Source organism: Dermacentor albipictus, chromosome 6, assembly GCF_038994185.2.
Source record: "Dermacentor albipictus isolate Rhodes 1998 colony chromosome 6, USDA_Dalb.pri_finalv2, whole genome shotgun sequence".
NCBI lineage: Eukaryota > Metazoa > Arthropoda > Arachnida > Ixodida > Ixodidae > Dermacentor > Dermacentor albipictus.
Genome location: NC_091826.1, coordinates 14,246,705 through 14,265,379, shown reverse-complemented (window position 1 = coordinate 14,265,379; position 18,675 = coordinate 14,246,705). Strand labels below are relative to the sequence as shown.

Genomic DNA, 18,675 nt, shown 5'->3' with positions numbered 1-18,675 from the left:
ACTTTGTATAGGCAAGCCCAAAAAGTCGCAGGGGAGACAGACAAACGGCAGGATGGCGGTGATAGAAATCAGAGTGCAGAAGTTGGAATCAGGAATGCAGTGTTTCAAAGGAATCTATGAAAACAGAAAGAAAAAGAAACGAACAACTCGCTGTGTACTTGCTGAAGCCGACGTTCTTTTTTTTTTTTTCAAAGTTGAGAGAACATCACAGAGAGATAAATACTGACCTGCTTTTTACTTGCCGACAAAGATATGTGAAACCGAGCTTCCGCACATCAAAGGCAGTGCCTTGCATGGGAATTAATCATACTGTAAACTTAATTATGTAGATCGAAGTGAGCGTATAGGTTCACTTTGTTACCTTTCAGCAGCAAAGCACACACACACACACACACACACACACACACACACATATATATATATATATATATATATATATATATATATATATATATATATATATATATATATATATATATATATATATATATATATATATATATATATATATATATATTACGAGAAGAAAGGGGGTTAACCGAGGGGCCCGATTTTTATTAGTCATATGATAAGAAGCCAACAAACACTGACACCAAGGACAACATCGGGGACATTACTTGTGCTTAATAAATGAAATGAACAAACGATAAATTAATGGAAATTAAAGTGGATGAAAAAACAACTTGCCGCAGGTGGGAACCGAACCCACAACCTTCGCATTTCACGTGCGATGCTCTACCAATTGAGCTACCGCGGCGCCGTTTTCCCATCCACTTTCTAGGGTATTTATGTGTCCTAGTAGAACCCTGGGAGTGTTAGCCATTGCCACCACTCACAGACCTTGGCGGCGGACGTGGAACGTCTTTTTTGCCGCAGGCGTCACGAGAACGTGATCTTTTAGGGTGAAGGCAACTGGTCAATAAACCCACATATGCTACCTGAAGGCATCAATGTTGCCGAATTAGAGACCCTCGTTATGTAATAACGAGAAGAAAGGGGATTAACCGAGGGGCCCGATTTTTATTAGTCATATGATAAGAAGCCAACAAACACTGACACCAAGGACAACATCGGGGACATTACTTGTGCACCATGACTTGGTGTCAGTGTTTGTTGGCTTCTTATCATATGACTATATATATATATATATATATATTACACCTCTACCAGTGTCGCGGTACAACGCGGACAGAAGACAGGGCGACGTTCAACAACAGGACAACCTGTTCAAAAACAAACGGAACCAAGACATGTGTTCTTTGTCCTCGCCCAATTTCAGCCACCCACTAGACGGCCGTTATTAGCCCCGAGAATTAGGAGTGGCGCCCTCTCGCGAGTGACGTCACGGCCAGGACGCCGCTCGCTCCGGCTCGCTCAGCTGCCGCGCGCGCTCGTTCCCTTCGTGTATGCTTGGGGTATGGGTGGCTCGAGCCGTACGTATTGAAGAATACGTCGGCTTCTTTCAGCTGCCATACCTTAACCACAGTTTCTTCTTCAAAAGCGTGTGAGTCGAGAAACTTTGCGGCTTGGATATCGCAAGCTAAGTAGCGTTAAAGGGGTCTACTAGGTTTTGCAATGCATATATGCGCCGTGTCTATCGGTAAATTTTGACTAAAAAAAGAATATCTGCAAATTCAACGCGCGAAGTTGTGTATGATGCTTCACTAAACATTTAACATTCCTTTAGTATTTAGCTATGAGAGGCATTGCATTTTACGTGGAAGAAAAATTTGGTAATTGGCGTTAACATGTTATCTGATTTTAGAAAGACACTGCCCGGCGAAGCTCTCATCATGATTCCTATTACTCTGTTGTGTTGTTCTATTCAAATATGGCCATTGATTAATGCGCAAAAAAATAGTTAGGCGCGCATTTCTTATGAAAAAGTTTGCTGCCACTTTCATCCCCCTCTGAAACAGGCCTCCAAAAAACGAATTGCTCATGGCTGCTAACACGACGGCGTGTAATGTAGAGTATTTACATAGTTAATTCACAAACACCATAGTAGCAATCACCTGAGAGAAAAGTTTCGTTGTTTAGATCAACAGCCACTCAATTGAAAGTGATTAAATGTATCATAGTGGCCCTCAGTAGCCTTTATCGACAATATGGCACACCCCTGATCACGTAACGGTAGCAATCGACTGTCCGTATGGCGAGGCACGCTATGTTCGCGAAACCCATCAGTTCACCACAACTTCGAATTAAAACTATAAAGCATGTTTTTACAGCGCCAACTGGAATGGCTAAAGTATTCTCGAGCTACTACACCGCAGCTTAGATTTCCTGTATACAAAAGGAAAATTCAAGCACCTTCTGTCTCACCATGTCTCGATCCAGCATTATTCAATTATACAAACTGATAACTATTCGCTTCGTCGGTACATAAAAGAGAACCTTGCAGGCAAATTACGTTTGCTCCAATCCAATCGCAAACATTAATAAAGAAAGCACCACAAGCCTTGCAAATACTTTCACTTGATTTCTGACCCTCCACCGGGGGAATTTCGATATCTTCAATATGTCCCATACTACTAATCATTGACGCTTCGACTTCTTTCTGGCTGCAGTGATGCGGTCCAGCAGGCATACTTCACTAAAAAAATTGGGCCGAGCAGCCTTTGTCAGTTCGCCAAACAGATTCGTCATGTATATTCCTGAAGCAGCAAGGACCAGTAAATTTTTCAAGTGAGTTTGATTTATTTAATAATTTCCATTTACACACACACATGTACAGAGGAGTGGTAAGTGGAGGTGGATGAGGGAAAAAGGTCGCACAGACGCGGCTTGAGGTAACCTCACCCCCTTAGGTACAGTATGGCTGCATGGGGTAACATTATCAAGCGCCATATAAATTACATTTCTATAGTGGCCATAAAACATTGCAGTTATACAATATATGAAAGAACAGTGAAATATTTCCACAATAACAATGCAAAACACACTGCGGCATTGAAATAAATAAATGATATACACTAGCTAACATAGACAAAAAAAGAGGAACATAACATACATTATTAATCATTAACAAACGCGCTCTAAAGAGGTGAGTTGAACGCTTAGCACGGAAAAGGGAATATATATTGGTACATTCCTATTTGTACTCTGTAAATAACTGTAAGCCTTCATTAACTTTACTTCAAATTTCCACCGCTTAAAAAAAATAAACACGTGAAGAACCGCCTAATGTTGACAAGCAGTTAAAGAAGCAAGTGAGGCGTGTAGAATCTAAGCTCCAGTATTAGCTAAGCCCCCGTGCTACTGCCGAGCGTTTCTGTGAGGAAATGCAAAAATTCGATATTATACCATGAACTACTCGTCGTGAGCAAACCTGTTTTAGCGGAATAAAATCAACGTAACTGCTGTAGAAGTCATATATAGCCAGCTTTGTGACATACTTGTTGCACCGCGGCAGGTATGGTATCATAACTTGATTCCTATAGGCTATGCTTTTGCGATTGTCTATCCGCGTATGAAGAACCCGCAATGGGCTGGTCTGCGTCGCTTCGGCTGGCACTGTAGCGTTGCCTTCGAGAGCTGCGTTGTTGTCTAAGAAATTAGCTCTTTGAATAAATGTTCGCAAAGGAAGACGTCATAAAAATATATTTGAGACGGTTACCATAAGTATACAAGCAGAGAGAACGAGGGCGAACAAACGAAAACACCGCAGAAAGCGCCCGTACAACGCACGAACTGTAGCAGACGACAGGCGCGAGTCCGTGCCCTGACGTCGCGCGAGCGGCGCTCGCAGCGCCGCTCGTGTTCGTTCTCGGGGCTAATTGCCCCCATCGTCGTTGTCTTCTAAGTAGAATACACGCGTCACTATATATATATATATATATATATATATATATATATATATATATATATATATATATATATATATATATATATATATATATATATTAGGAATTGAACATAACAATAGTGAACTTCTGAGCAGATCCACAAAGTGCAGGGCGTTAATACAGAGGGGCTTTAGAATTCTAAGAACAAGTTAATTTATTGCGTTCTGAAAATTGATGACAGCGCTCTTCGGGGACACAGCATTATGAACAGTCCGTAGACACGCGACGTCTCGCTAATTGTGTGCAACGCTCAGTAAGCTGAAGGTGGCGTATCAGTGGGCGAAAGCACATTATAGCGTTCGGTCATAGCAAAGATTTTTGACTGGCCGGTGTTGAGGGCTGCTTCATTGCAGTCACCTATGATACATATAATCGAAAAGTTGCGCACCATCGCGGAAGTTGTTTCTCAGACATTACCAACCCTACTGCTCACAGCAGTGTTACTTAATTTACTCTCTCTAGCTTTGCATTGAGAATTGGATGGTGACCAATATGCCGTCATTTATGGGCGTGTTTGCTGTTGCATCTGAAAGATTGTTCCCGAGAGCAGTCCTAAGTGTCCAGTGAACCTCTGGTAAACAAAATGGTGCCTTTTTTTATTTAGTAGCAGTGTAAAGTTCACCAGCACTTAGTTACAGAAAATAATGTGCCTCCCACATGACAGGTTGAAGCATTTGTAGGCATTAGCCTCTTCCTTAGCGCAGAATGAAAGCAGACCGTTAAATGAAAAAGTATTACTGGGTCCTTGGTCGGACATACATCAACTAAGAAAGTCACCAAGGCTACCGTAGAGGTTTGTATTACCACGGGCTTAGATTCAGCGCGGTGAAAGACTCTTCGCGGACACTGACTTGACTTCAGTCAGATTCTACTGCCTATCATCATCAGCCCACTTGAAGGCCGCCCCCTAAAGTATACAAAGATTGATGCAGCGCAGATCTATTGAACAACTTGCGTCAGAATAAGATATTTACGCCATTATGCAACAGAACAGGGACACGATGTACTTTATCAGTGACTGCTGCCATCTCGTGGCCATCCTCGCCGCCGTGCGCCCTGTTGCGCGCCACTACGCTTCTTTTCTCACGCTTTCGCCGTGCCCTCCTCATCTCCTTCTCGCCTCATGCTTCGGGTGCGCCCTCCTCTCCGCTTCCTCCTCGCGCTCTCTTCGCTATCACCGCCTTTCAACTACCGCTGCGCTCCGCGTTCGCTCTTTCATCCTTCCCTGTGCTCGTTCGCTGGGTTACCAGGGACGCTGTCGCCGACGCTCGCGGTAGAAGCAAGCGCCTTAGAGCTGCGCTCTTAGCCGTCGGCCGTGGGCAGTTTCGAGCCCAAGACCTCACGCTCAAAGGGTGAGTATCTTAACCACTGGGCTAAGCAATCACGTTTGCAGAAGGTGAATATATTTGAACCATATGAATGTGTTTTACCGGTGGTACAAAACAAATGTCAACGGAGAACAGTTTCTGTGAAGGCTTTCTAAGATTTGGTGAAGGTGGAATATTTTTTTATTTTTATGGAGTTTTACGCGCCAAAACCACTTTCTGATTATGAGGCATGCCGTAGTGGAGGACTCCAGAAATTTCGACCACCTGGGGTCCTTTAACGTGCACCTAACTGTCGTTCTTTAACATTCTAACGTGCATCCGATCCCGCGACCATGTGCTCAGCAGCCCAACACCAGGTGACGGTGGAATAAAATACATCTCTAGGATCACATGTACACCCGGCGACAGCTTTCTGCGGCAGCGCAGTGACAGCTACGGAGCCAATGTGCACAATTATTTACTGCGCATCTCCATGTAGTTGGCACATGTAAGCAACTGTAAGCAACGTACCGCAAAACAAGCCATACAACATCTGTGTATTTTTTGTTGAAGGTTTATTTAATGTAAACTAAATAGATTTTTTATGAAAATATTTTCCGTTTCTTGCTGTTCCTAGTTTTCTGGCTTTCTGGTAGCCATGTCTGGTTTTCCTGGTCCTATGAACCACCAGCAAAACTTCGGCACTACTTGGCGTATTAGCACAAGAGCAGGAGCTACGCGCGTGTGAGCATGTGTGCGTAGCTTTGGCCAAGGAAAGTTGTCGTCGGGTATAGATCCTACTTGAAGCATTGTGGACATTAAGAAAATTCCGATTTTGAGAAAACCCAAGGTCAAACACGCAACATGCCCCGATGCGTTTCGGTGGTGGTGTGATGCACCTTCCATTGCTACGTTCCTTCACTGACCGTAATGCCACGAATCTCTGAGGGTTCTCGCGATTCGCGTCGTGCAACACCGACAGATAACCAGTCAATGAGTCCCTTAGGACGATAAGGATTGATGAGGGGTTATATGGGTCTCATCACGGTTGATAATGGTTCGACGCGGATGGATATGGTGCGCAATAGTGATAAAGGTTAAGGCTCAGATGAAGTTCCATAAGGTTGATAGGGACCGATAAGAGTTATAAGGGTCGGATCATGTCCGATAAAGTTGATAAGAACATATCAAGATCGATAAGGATTGGATCAATTGGGATAAAGTTGATAGCGACCGATAAGGGTCGACAAAGGCCGGATTGAGTTCGATAAGGTTCATAAATAAGAACCCGACCACCACCCACGTCTACATCGATTCACGCTCGGCCGTCAAAGCCTTTCAGAAAGGAGCAGTTGCAAGACAAGCACTACAAATAATCAATAGATCCGCACCGCTGCAGCATCACACCATCTGCTGGTTCCCGGCACACCTCGGAGAGATCGAGGACGCCCCTCGCAATCTCAATGAGATGGCTCACAGGAGCGCGTGAGACCTAACCTTCCGCGACGCCACCTATTCTGGTCGTGACCATCCCAGCGAGAATCGAGACCCTCCCTCCACATATAACGAGAGCATAAAGCACTTTTGTCTAGACCGCAGAATATACAGCACACCTCACAATAAGCTCACCAGGCCTCAAGCCCTGACGTTCAGAATGCTTCAAACAAACACGTACCCCACGCAGAAGAGACTACATCACTACATGCCTGACCTATACAAAACATCATATTGCGAAAATTGCCATAGCACACTAGACGTACATCACTTGCTCTGGCTGTGTGGTCGGACCCACGCAAACAAGGATCAAGACTCCGCCAGGCTACAAGACGCATTACGCAGCACGGACCTGGCGGAGCAGCTCTGGGCCGTCCAGCGAGCCCACGATGCGGCCAGGGAGTTACAACTCCCGGTCCCAACGTGGGAGTAGCCCGCTCTATGGGACCTTGCGCCCCTTAACTCGCAGGACCTTCCTATAAAGTTACTCCATCCATCCATCCATCCATAAATAAGAAATGACAGGGGTTGATAAGAGTAGGACGTAGTTCGATAAGGTTTATAAGGGTTGTTAAGTGTTTATACTGGTTGGATAAAATTTGATAAAATTGATAATGACACTTGGCTGCGTGGAGATGAGCAAGTGGCACAATGCTTACGCATAGACAACTCCAATGAAGTTTCTGCGTAATTTTTTTATTGTATAATTAACACAAAAATTTTACCGGCACAGATATGCTCTCTTGCCAATGATGGGTGCCATAGATGGGTGGCTCTAAATTATTTGTTTGCGATCACCTCGTATTCGTCAATGAGATACTACATCAAAACTACTCGGATTTTATATTACGACATTATCCTAATGCAGCCTGTATTAGAGGTTGTCAGCCCACGGCCTCGTACTCAATGCCAGCACGCCATAAGCAGATGAGTGCCATAGCCTCTCTTATCAGCATATGGATTGTCGGAAAGTCCAGAGAGGTGCCGGAAGTGCTGCATGTCTGCCGATGACCGGCTGCCTGCGCTAACAGTTTGTTAAACGTTAATGATTGGCTAGCATATGCTCTTGCGAATAGTTGTAGCCTAAGATTTTTTCCCCCCAAATACTGGCACTAGTTAGCATGCTCCAACCTTGACAGCCTTCGCCATAGTTGTCACCCGCTGAACTCGATAGCTTTGTATTTGTTCTGGATTGGGTCGTATAATGTTGACCTAAACAACGGGCAAACAACCCGTGTCTATAGTCGGTGTGTTAGAAGGATGCGTCAAATTAATACATATTATTGTGCAGGCTGGAATTGGGCGTTATCAACACACTCCCTTGAAGTCACGCGGAAAATTTCCCCCGTGACCCTAGAGCACGGCGGGCTAGCTACAATGTCCTTTCTTAATTTCGGTCCTTGCCGAACGCCTTGTAAGCGGTGACCTCGTTATCAGCAGGCACACCGAACCGCAGAACCGCACACTGCCTTATAAATCAACACATCGTTCAAACAACAGGCAGGCCAAGCGCACGTTGCGGTTTCAGCGTTTTTTCAAGCAGCGTGACCTCTAGAAGCATGGTTTGGCAGTCGCTCTACAGGGGTCTCCGCCGGTGGCCCGAAGAGACCAGTCACCTAGACGACAGGCTCTACGTGCGTGCGTGTGTATGTGCACGCGTGTGCGTATGTGCACGTGTGTGTACAGCGCCCGACATATATGCAAAACCATATCGCAATCGACGCCCGCGTTTGAAACTAAGCGCGGTGCCTCATTGATTCGCAACGGCATATATTAAGTCCTGCAGGTCAGTCTACGGCAATTATCCTTCTCTGGTGACGGCAAGGAAAAATGACCGGCCCGCGCTTTCGCTGTAATTGCTCATTTAGGCGACGACTTACGGGCGCGCTCGAGCTCGCGCGATCGCCTGTGAGGTCCTCGGCTTCTCTGCACGCACTCGAATTCGATATCTCGCATACGTATCTGTGTCGCACTCTGCGACGAGTGGGCAAGGCGACGCGACTATGAAGGATGGAGTCGAATTGCTGCCTTCCGGCGATTTCACACTTCCGCGCGCGTTCGTGCCTAGGAGGGGCTGCGCTGCAACGTGGGAACGGGGCCGCTACTACGCGGATCGGAGGTGCGCAGTGCGACATCGGAGAAAAGCGTGCATTGGCAACGCATGTAACATCATCTTGATAGATATATCTTCGGGCCCTTCGGCATAAGCGCGCCTAGCATGTAGTTTTTCCATGATGTGTTTCCAGGGTAGCTTTTAAAACAAGGTAATCGTCTTCTTGTTGCTGGCCTATTTGGTTGGGATGAGGAAGGCGCCAAACTATGTGAAGAAACGACCAAGGGGGAAAGAGAGTCGGAAAGAGGTTCGTACATGTGTGAGCCAAGTCTTGGAAATATCCGCATTGTCGTCAAAAGCGAGCGAGCCTTGGCATGCGAGTCATTGCTGGAACATCAGAAAGAAATGCGACATTTGTATCATGATACGTCTGTAGCCCTGCGCAGCAATCAACCTCAATTCTACGAGTGTGTGTTAGAGCAAGCATTCGTTTTGGCAAAATTCCATTTACACCTAGTCTGTTCTCGGTGTGTGCAAATGTGTTCGCTCAAGCTGGTACGTTCCTTAATAAGTGTACCTCTCTTCTTCGAATAAACTTAGTGGCAAGCGGCAATCTTTCTTTTCCGGTAGTGGCTTCATATGATCGTGCCTCTTTTCCATAATAAGGAAGTAATCGACAGTGCGGGGATCACCGTCTCGGATCCCCCCAATCCTCCCATTCTTCCCCCTCCTTTACCCATACAGCTTCCCTTATACAGCTAGCACAAATCTGTCAGTCGGCGTTATAGGGCCAAAACTCGATACGGAGGCAGTGGTGAGCAGCAGCGTACCCGGGGCTAAATTTCGGGAATTGTTTTTTCCACGAATCTAGGCCTGGTTAATGTAACATTTTCATTCCACTACTGTTCTTTCTTGTTCGTCAGTGATCCAAGAGACGCTGTTCCGACGTTATCACCGGCCGTGAACCGTGAAAAGTGCATGATACGGTGAAAAGTCGATGATACGAAAGAAATAGAATCGGGCTAGTTGAACGCTTACAATATACGGTACCGATTTTGCTTGATTATCGGCTCGTAATCTGTTTCTTGAAGTACTATATTACACGGATTAGAGTAATCGCGATGGCTGTCGAGATGCCTGAAAAGCTTCGCAAGCTCTCCCCTCCCCTTCCCCGCGGTACCCCTTGAGCCGTAGTTATAATCACGTATTCTTGTTGTTTTATATATATTCTTTCCATGAAAACGAATCCTGAAATGATTGTTCGTATGTACAAAATGCCCTTACGCTAGATTTGTTCGTAAGATTCGTAAGAGCAAATTGCAGACTATACTGCTGCCGTACGTATCATTAGTTCTGGCCAATGGCGAAGAGCACTTATGAAAGTAAATATTTGTGAATTCAGGCCTTGGAACCTTACAGTGCCTAACCTTCAGAATGAGGTTGACTGGTTGTTCTCTTTGAAGACAAAATTATCTTCATTATCGATGCGTCCGTTATCCTCTATTAATTAGTGCTGACTCTTATATACTGAGTACGCGTAATCAAGCGTATTCCATGTAAAAGCACAAAGAGTCCCGAAGTGAAGTAAAATATCGGACAAGCTGTACTTGCGGCATAAGGACTAGCCAGCACTCTAACCGATACTAAGTTACTGTAAACTTCAATACCATGTTTAGCTTCCCACCTTCTTTCTTTTTTATATATTTTCACGGTCGAGAAAACAATTCAGATAATGATACGTCTGATATCGACAAGACTGTTGTTAAGAAAATAAAATAATTATGAAAAGCTTGATTTCAATTGCAGTCACGCATTGTCTCTATGTAGCTGTGTCTCGGGACACCATCTCGCCAATGAACGGCAGTTATAGGCGTAATGGACAGTAATTCTGATGTCATAGGCATTGGACATGGCCGTGCGGGATCCATAAATTTCTCGGCCGAATTGGAGTCGCACGTTCCAAGCGAAAGAGCAAACAATGGTGTTCCCGGAGTGACGCGAACTGCATGACAAGCCCGATGCTATGAAAACAAGCCAATAACCTTGTTTTATTTAACACAACCTTCGCAGCATTATATACAATAAACAAGAAAATAATGAAAGAGAAACATTACAGACAGGGCAACAAGCACAAACAACGCTGCACCAGGATTTCTTTTTATCTTAGGACTATTGTTCAGCGATATAGGTAAACATCTTAGAAGACAGAAAAGAAAAGGATGTTACAATAAAAAAGAAGACAGTTACGCAGTCTACACTTCGGTTTTAACGAAAAGGCCGAGATTAACGTATAGCCTGCGCATTTGTGCTCCGTCTATTTTGTTCAGTGCCGGCTTGTTACTTCAGATTTAGTATACTACATTTGTTCTGTGTGAAAGGGAGTAGCCGGCCCCACCGAAGGTGTCATCTCCTAATAGCGTGTAGCCCGTAATCGAGAGTACATGTAAGCATGAAATGGCAACCGGCTAAACAGATTGGTTGGAGATGATACTAGCCAGAACCTTAAAATGGGTGTTCCCACCGGTACACCACACCGCACCGCGCGAGTCCATATTGTGCGCTGGTCCATATGGACGCTGCCCAGCAAGAAGAAGAAAACCGGCTGAAGGCGGCACGGCAGGCAGCGAAAGGCGCCAGGGAGACAGAGCGCACTTCACAGCAATAAGAAGAAAATCGCCTGAGTGGCGCCATCTCTCGAGGCAACGCAAAACCTGTGCCATGGAACCCGCGGACCGCTGACGTTCGAAAGAGCAGAGGCAACCCCGTCTCAGTTTCACAAAATGACAGTGAAACCTGTGGTGCGCTGAATGTCGCTATTCGAAATGACAAATAATTCTTCAGCGTACTGGGAGTTGCAGCTTGAGTGACATTGTGAACAAACATTAAGAAGAACTCAGAAGCAATATTTTTTAACTTGTTTGGGCAGTAACTAGCCTATGTAATGCGGCCTGTACAAGGGGTTGGGAGCACGAGGCCGCATTTTCTTAAGTTATGATTGGTTGCCCGGATGATGTTGTTTTGTTCTCGCACCTTGATCTGATGTTCTCCTTTGAGAGCCCGGATAACGGCTTTGGCTTCTGGCTCAAGGTCATTTGAAGGTTGGTGACAACGCTATCTAAAATCATTTCATGCTTAAAAATAAGCGATCAGAAGAACATTAGTCACCGAATAATTACCCACAAGATTTAAGCTCGCATCTATACTTATGACACAGCTGCAGGGACGTTAAAGCTTTTATTCGGACAATTATATGCCGCTAGAACTCAACCGCTTTTCCTCTGGGAGTTTTTTGTGGATGATTCTTAGCGGACCTGGGAGCTAAAGAGACTTCCAAACACTTACATCTAAGTAGTTGTAATATCATGACCTGATCACTTACTCAAATCTTTACACATTTTTTCGGTTCATGTCTCAGTTGACGTTGTTCATGTGTTGTTTTCAATAGGCCTGAGCTCACAGGTTTGTCAAATCTACATCTGGAGTAAAATATTGCTAAAGTTCAGCATACCATGAAGACGGTTTCGTGATGCGATCTTCTAAAGTCTGCGTGCTTTTTTTCTTAGATTTCAGAAAGGGGTTCTACAGCGAACCACCAGTAGATAACAGTATAACGCAAGCTCTCTTTTCTTTCCTTTTTTGAAAGTTCGCGAATGCTACTGGTAGCAGTGACTCCCTAAATAAATGGATATAATTGGGAAGAAGTTTGATGCCAATACAATATAATGTAAGCATATGCTCAGGAAACTTCTGTAAGCTGTTAGTGCAAATTAATTAGACTGAAATCTTTTGCGCATGCGCTTACGCGCGCACGCATGTACGTGTCTGCGCGCGCGCACACACACACACACACACACACACACACACACACACACACACACACACACACACACACACACACTCTCACACACACACACACACACACACACACACACACACACACACACACACACACACACACACACACACACACACACGCGCGCGCGCGCACGCACACGCACACGCACACACACACACACACACACACACACACACACACACACACACACACACACACACACACACACACACACACACACACACACACACACAGCGAAAATAATTGAATGGCAGACCTGACTCCAATCTCCATCGCTGACAACGAGAAACCGACATAACCCGCAATCTATGCGCAGCGTAATGGTCACTTGACTGTAATTCTCGACTGGGAGCCTGGGTACGTCCCCCCGCGCATCGACCTGCCCAAGTCGCAAAAACTTATCTCCGCTTCGCGTAAAGCCCATCCGCTTGATGCGGAAACGAGGAGCACGCGCGTCAAAAAGCGAATGATGTTCTGGGAGGAAATGCGGCAGCTCGCTCGTGAAGGGCACAAGCAAAAGGCAACGCGCATCTGGTTTGGTTAGGAAATGCTGCAGTGAGCACAACATCGCGTAAACAAGTACAAGAAGCAAGGGTACGTAGAGACGCGAGCACGGCCGTGAACGTGCGCGCAGGTGGACGAGAGTGCTCGAGTGCCTGCGGGCTCTTCCAAGCAGCCGAACGCGCATATGCGCCTGACGTACGAGGTCCGCACAGCCAGCAAATGTACACGCATAATATAGGAATACAACGTATACGCAGACTTTTGCGAACACACGCTCGAGGGAACACGCTTTCCTAACGGGCTATTTGCACAAGAAATGCGCGAAGCGGTGGCCCGGAGTGCGGTCGTCTATTGACACCGTATGCAAAAATGCGTGGAAGGAAATCGTGCCTGATCGGAACTTGTGGGCAAGGAGGAGCGCGCTGCGGACTTCGCTTCCGCCTTCTCTCCCCTTTTGGCGTCGGCGGCTCAGTGTCGAACGGCAACGACTCCCCCCCGGAAGGCTGAGAAATGACCAGAGAGGAACGCGAGCAGCCTTGTTAGCCCGTCTCTTACTCTCGCCTTTTCGTTGGCTCAGCGCCGTTGATGCTCACAAACAGAGCCTCGATTTTGCGCTCGGGCTGCCAGCTCCGCGGAGAGCAATTATGCACGGTCTTACAACACGGCGGCGGTGCTTTATTGCGGTGTACGCACATGTGGCTGCTGCCGCTCGATATCGAGGTTACAGCGACGAACGGCCCCGTATGCGCCGTCCGACCAGCACTGTCATATTTTGTAGGTCCAGCCGTTAGCGAAATGGGGACCATGGAAGGCGCTGCGCATAGTTTGAGAGCAATGGCCGCTGTTTGTGTTTTGTGTGTGTGTGTGAATCTGTGTATGTGTGTGAGTAAGAGCATGTATGTCGCGTGCGCGAATGTGTATATGAATGTGTATGTGTGCGAGTGAGTGTTCGCGTGCAAGCGTGTTTGTGCTTGTGTCCGGCTTAATAATCTTTCCGCGGAAGCTGAAACTTGTGCCGCACTTACAGCGGGTAGATTTCCACGAGGATCGTAAGTTAGCCGGGTAGAGGAAGCTGACCGAATTTCATTAGGCCGAGTCAATATGAGAATGGCGTCGTGAAATGTACATTAGAGCTCGTTACGTCATCGCTGCCATTAGGACTGCGCAGAAGAGCGCTCACTAATCAGGGCGTCCTTGAAGAACTCGGTAGACCAAGCATGTCGAGAAGGTTCCTGGGCCGTCGCCGGCCTAAACATTGAGTATTCTCGATCCATTCACTGGGCGGGGACAAATAACATTCTCTTAGAGCGATAGCCGTTAATCCAGACTTTATGGCGTCATTCATGATTGGGTTCGGTATTAGCATGATTACTGAGCAGAGAAATAAAGGTAAGTTTGCTCCGGCACAGTATTCTAAAAACGGTGGGCTATACATATTGGCAGTGAAACCTTACAAACCTTTTACTCCCTGTGTTAACAATGATTGCATTTGCGAAAAAATAAAATAACAGGCAGGTGCAATCCACTCAGTAAGTGACTGTCTCGCAAAACATCATTATAAGACTGCGACAGGTCAATCAGCAGACAAATTAAGTTGTGTTGCCTACGAAGTGATGACTACTTGAACTGGGTAGTCACCAAAATACGAACGAGACATACGGTGTCCTTTTGTGCCCATTCTATATAACGTGTCTCTTTTGTCGCGTACATTGCGAAAGTTGCAACTTAATTCTGCAAAAAAATATGTAATGCTGTCAAAGAAGAGAGGTAAAAAAAGAAATAAATAAAGATGGAGAGAGAGAGAGAGGGGGGGGGAGAGAGAGAAATTTCACCCTCTTCTTACCATTGGCTATTGCCGCTGTCTCTCTGGAGATTAAATAATACGCCTTTCAACATATCCCGAGTTTTTGCCACCGCCGTCAATTATTGCCAAATTGTATCAAAGGTACAGGATAACTTAGCTACGCTTGCTGCTTTACCTTGAGACTAATTGAAGCAAATCTCCTGCGTTTGGCGATGTACCACTGAGGCTGTTCGACAGAAGCACCCCATGTTTCGCTGCGGTTATTGTGTCTTTTTTTGTTAATCATCGTGCGCCTATTTTTCTGCTTATGAACGATCGCGAGAGCCAGTCTCTATCTCTACAACAACTGAGGCCACTTCTGACGATACCCAGTCAGTCAAGGCCTGAATCCCGCGAATACATCACGCGACTTCCAGCGGCAGCCACTCTGCTGCGGTTGACGGTTACTTCTTCCTTGGTTTCCAACTAAATACGTTTATCCTTTTGTATATTACGCATCTTTTCTTTTGCTACCATTTTCTACCTCATCATTGCATCACGTGGGAGGCTAAACGCCTAAATAGGTTTATTATTTAGTGTGTTATCGTATCGCATCTTCGCACATTCTATTCTAACGTATCGTTACTGTGTCAGGTCTGGCGTTAAAGTCCGCACATCGCGCGTAATCCAGGCCGTGCGATTTCGTGCGTGTAGTCTTTCGCGCCCTCGGCCACCATACCGAGGATGATGACGTTGGACGGCGGTTGTCCGGTTGGCGCGAGAAATAGCGCACACGCCTGCGAAGAGTATCGGCTGAAAACCGGTTCACTTCGACCTGTGACGCCCCCGCTGCATTCAATGGTTCTATGCACACACGCCAAGGCCCACTCGCGCCATCCCGTGCTCAAGCGGCAAAAACCGTGTCTCGACTTCGACCGAGTACACATTTGCCTTGATCAGTCAGGGGGTGCGTCGGCCTTCTTGCTGCTGTTGTTGGCACTTCCCTCTTTCCCTCTCGCATATACCTCTCCGTTTGCTCTTCATGCCGTTTTGTCTCCCGAACACGTTTCTGGACCAAGCGAAGCGAAGATCTTGCTTGCTTTAGCAGCGATATCAGCAACATGACTGCCTTCTTTCAGGGATCTTATTTTTGGCACTGCTTCGCATTTGCTTTGCGTGCTTCTCTCTTCGCAGACCAACAGAAAGTGAAGCGAGAGAGAAAAAAATCACATAACAATAAAAACAAAACATTTCTCGTAGTCCAAGTTTTGCTTCTTTATATGCCCTGTCTCGGCAGCTTCCTTTTTCTTTCAACTGTTCCTGTTTTATTCTGTAGCCGCGTTCCGTTCTTGTTAGTTTTTGACTACCACCACGACATCTGCGAGCTAGGAGGTTCTGAGGTTCTCATCGTGCTGACGTCAGAAGCAACTGCGATTTGCCCTTCTGGTAGTCATGAACTTTTCGTCTGTACATTTTCCTTTTATTTATTTCCCCTTTTCTCTCGCTCGGCTCCCTGCTTACGACAATCTCCGGCGTCACAAGGGCGTCTCGCGTACACGGCCAGCATCAGGGTGTCACGCTCCTGCCATGCGCAAAGCGACCGAGGCGCCCTCTGGAACGTCCTAAGCTAAGCCGTCCCACACGAGACTGGCGTTGTTTGCTTTAGCGCCTTCGCTCCTGCCGACTTTTCTTCTTTACGGTCTTCCGCCATGTGTCGGTCGGTCTTGTAAGTTCCCTCGTCTATTACGATTCACGACACGCCTCGCGCGCTAGGCATCCCGCTATCGCTGTTGCACTGCGCGCCCTCTATATTGCGATCGACGAGTAAACAGAGGACCATACCAAACAAAACGTCTAACTGACATTCAGCAGCACAAACAGAATGCTACGTCTCGCGCATTTTCACTCGTAGGAGTAAAGAAAAAGAATACACAATAACAATTTTAGAGAAACGCAATGAACCAATTATTTCGAGAAAAAGCAAGTTTCATCTCTTCCGTGCCTATACTCCGTTTCGTACCCAGCAAACAGCGCTGCGGACTTTACCATGGAAGTGAAGTCATAAAAGTGTATACTACGCGTTTCGCAGTGCGGTCGTTTTTAATGTGCCACGGTTCCTGTGGAATAAATACATCGTATATTACAACTACAACTTGTGAGCGTAAGACTATGTCGAATCACGCCTTGTTTGTGTGCTTGGCTACCAGCGTGCGTCGTACTATGTTTTGATCGTGAGCAAACCTGGCACGCTGTGGCCGCTGGCAAAGGAATCGTGTCCCTACTCTGGTTCAGTGGTAAATAGACACACATTTGCGACACCTTCCATGCAACAATCAATTCATAATTTGCGGCACAAAATTATGAGACATAATGTTGCCTATGTTAAGTGACGCATACTGTATCTTCATTTCAGACGTGACGCACTGCTTTTTGGTCATGAATGCGACCAGTGAGAGAAAACCCTTTAACCTTCGTAGATTCGTAAAGTTGTTATTCATAAAACTATGAGTCGGCTACGAAACTAAGTCTGCCATGCGTGATACGAATTATGGTTCTTTTTATTTTTATTTTTTTTGTAGTCCCAAAGAGTGCAGACGAAGTTACTGTGAGCTTTCGGTATGAATTATCCAGAGAGAATCCAGAGAGAATCGAAGGTTCACAAGGAGAAAGGAGAAAGAAAAAAAAATGCAGCAGATTCAACGAGTTGGAATCAATATACAGCGAAGCTTTTTGTAATTGCATAAAAAGTCGAAACAGGAGTACACGCACGCAAGCACGCAAGCGCGGGCGCATACAAGTTATATAGAACCTTTTGTTAAGCGGAGTTGCGACTAATAGCGAATACGACGGACGCTTTGAACGCATCATGTTTTCAGAGGCGGCGTGCGCGTACGCACGTAGTGCAATTCGAATCCATTCTGTCCGCAAGAAGCGTTTACTTCCTCTTTGACGTAATAGTTCTGCGGAAACCCGCAAGGCGGAGAGAAGCAATTAATTAAGGGAAAATGAGGCATCCACCCAATCGTAGCAATTGCTGCAAAGGAAACCCATACGGGTTCCTCGAAATAAAAGCCTCGCAGTCGCAGAAAAATTCACCCTGGTGCGGTACTCGAACCCGTTGTAGCAATTGCTACGATTGCGTGGATGTCTCATATTTCCTTAATTACTTCTCTCCACCTTGCGGGTTTCCGCAGAACTATTACGTCAAACTCTTGCCTTTGCTTCGAGTTGTTGACAAATTCGACTTCGCCCTGCCATCTGCTAGCCGCCCCGTTAGCTCAAATGGTAGAACGGCTGCCCCAGAAATGCGGTGGTCCCGGTTTCAACTCCCGGACCAGGGCGAATTTTCTTCAACTGCGAGGCTTTCCTTTCGAGGAGCCCGTATGGGTTATTTTGTAGTAATTACTACGATTGGATGGATGTCTCATCTTGCAGTTTACTTCCGCATTATCGTGCAGCCGCGGATGCGCGAAGGCGAGCTTTCTGGTTCTCTTTCTTTCGTTCCCCCGCACGGCCAGCTCCGCCGCAGCCGCGAATGCGCCGAGACAAGCGCCATCTGGTGGGGCTGCAAGGAATGCAGTGGTTTGCTCTGCTTTGATCTTTTAGCCTATTTGTCAAAGCAACAGCCAGGCTACAGCCATGGTCTCGAAACCCGGTGAAGTTCGCAAAAAAAAAGAAAGCTTCGCTTTAATATAAAAAGAAGGGAACTAGGCCAGTTCGAAAAGAAATCGGCATCTTCTCTGACTCTCCTTGAGACCGCAAAGTGCGTTTCCAACTCGAACTGCTCCCAGTGTCTCAGGTCCCTATTCGCCCCAAATCAACCCCTGTTA

The 18,675-nt window shown here is 46.2% G+C and overlaps 1 protein-coding gene and 1 non-coding gene across 4 annotated transcripts in view; one reads left to right on the top strand and one right to left on the bottom strand.

Annotated features, from left to right (window-relative positions):
* fw (CUB and Sushi multiple domains furrowed) overlaps window positions 1–18,675 on the top strand; it is a 256,347-nt gene that overhangs the window by 118,574 nt on the left and 119,098 nt on the right. The gene's annotated exons all lie outside the window — the stretch shown is intronic.
* On the bottom strand, window positions 685–757 carry TRNAS-UGA (transfer RNA serine (anticodon UGA)). Its single transcript has one exon. It is a non-coding gene; the product is annotated as a tRNA-Ser (tRNA).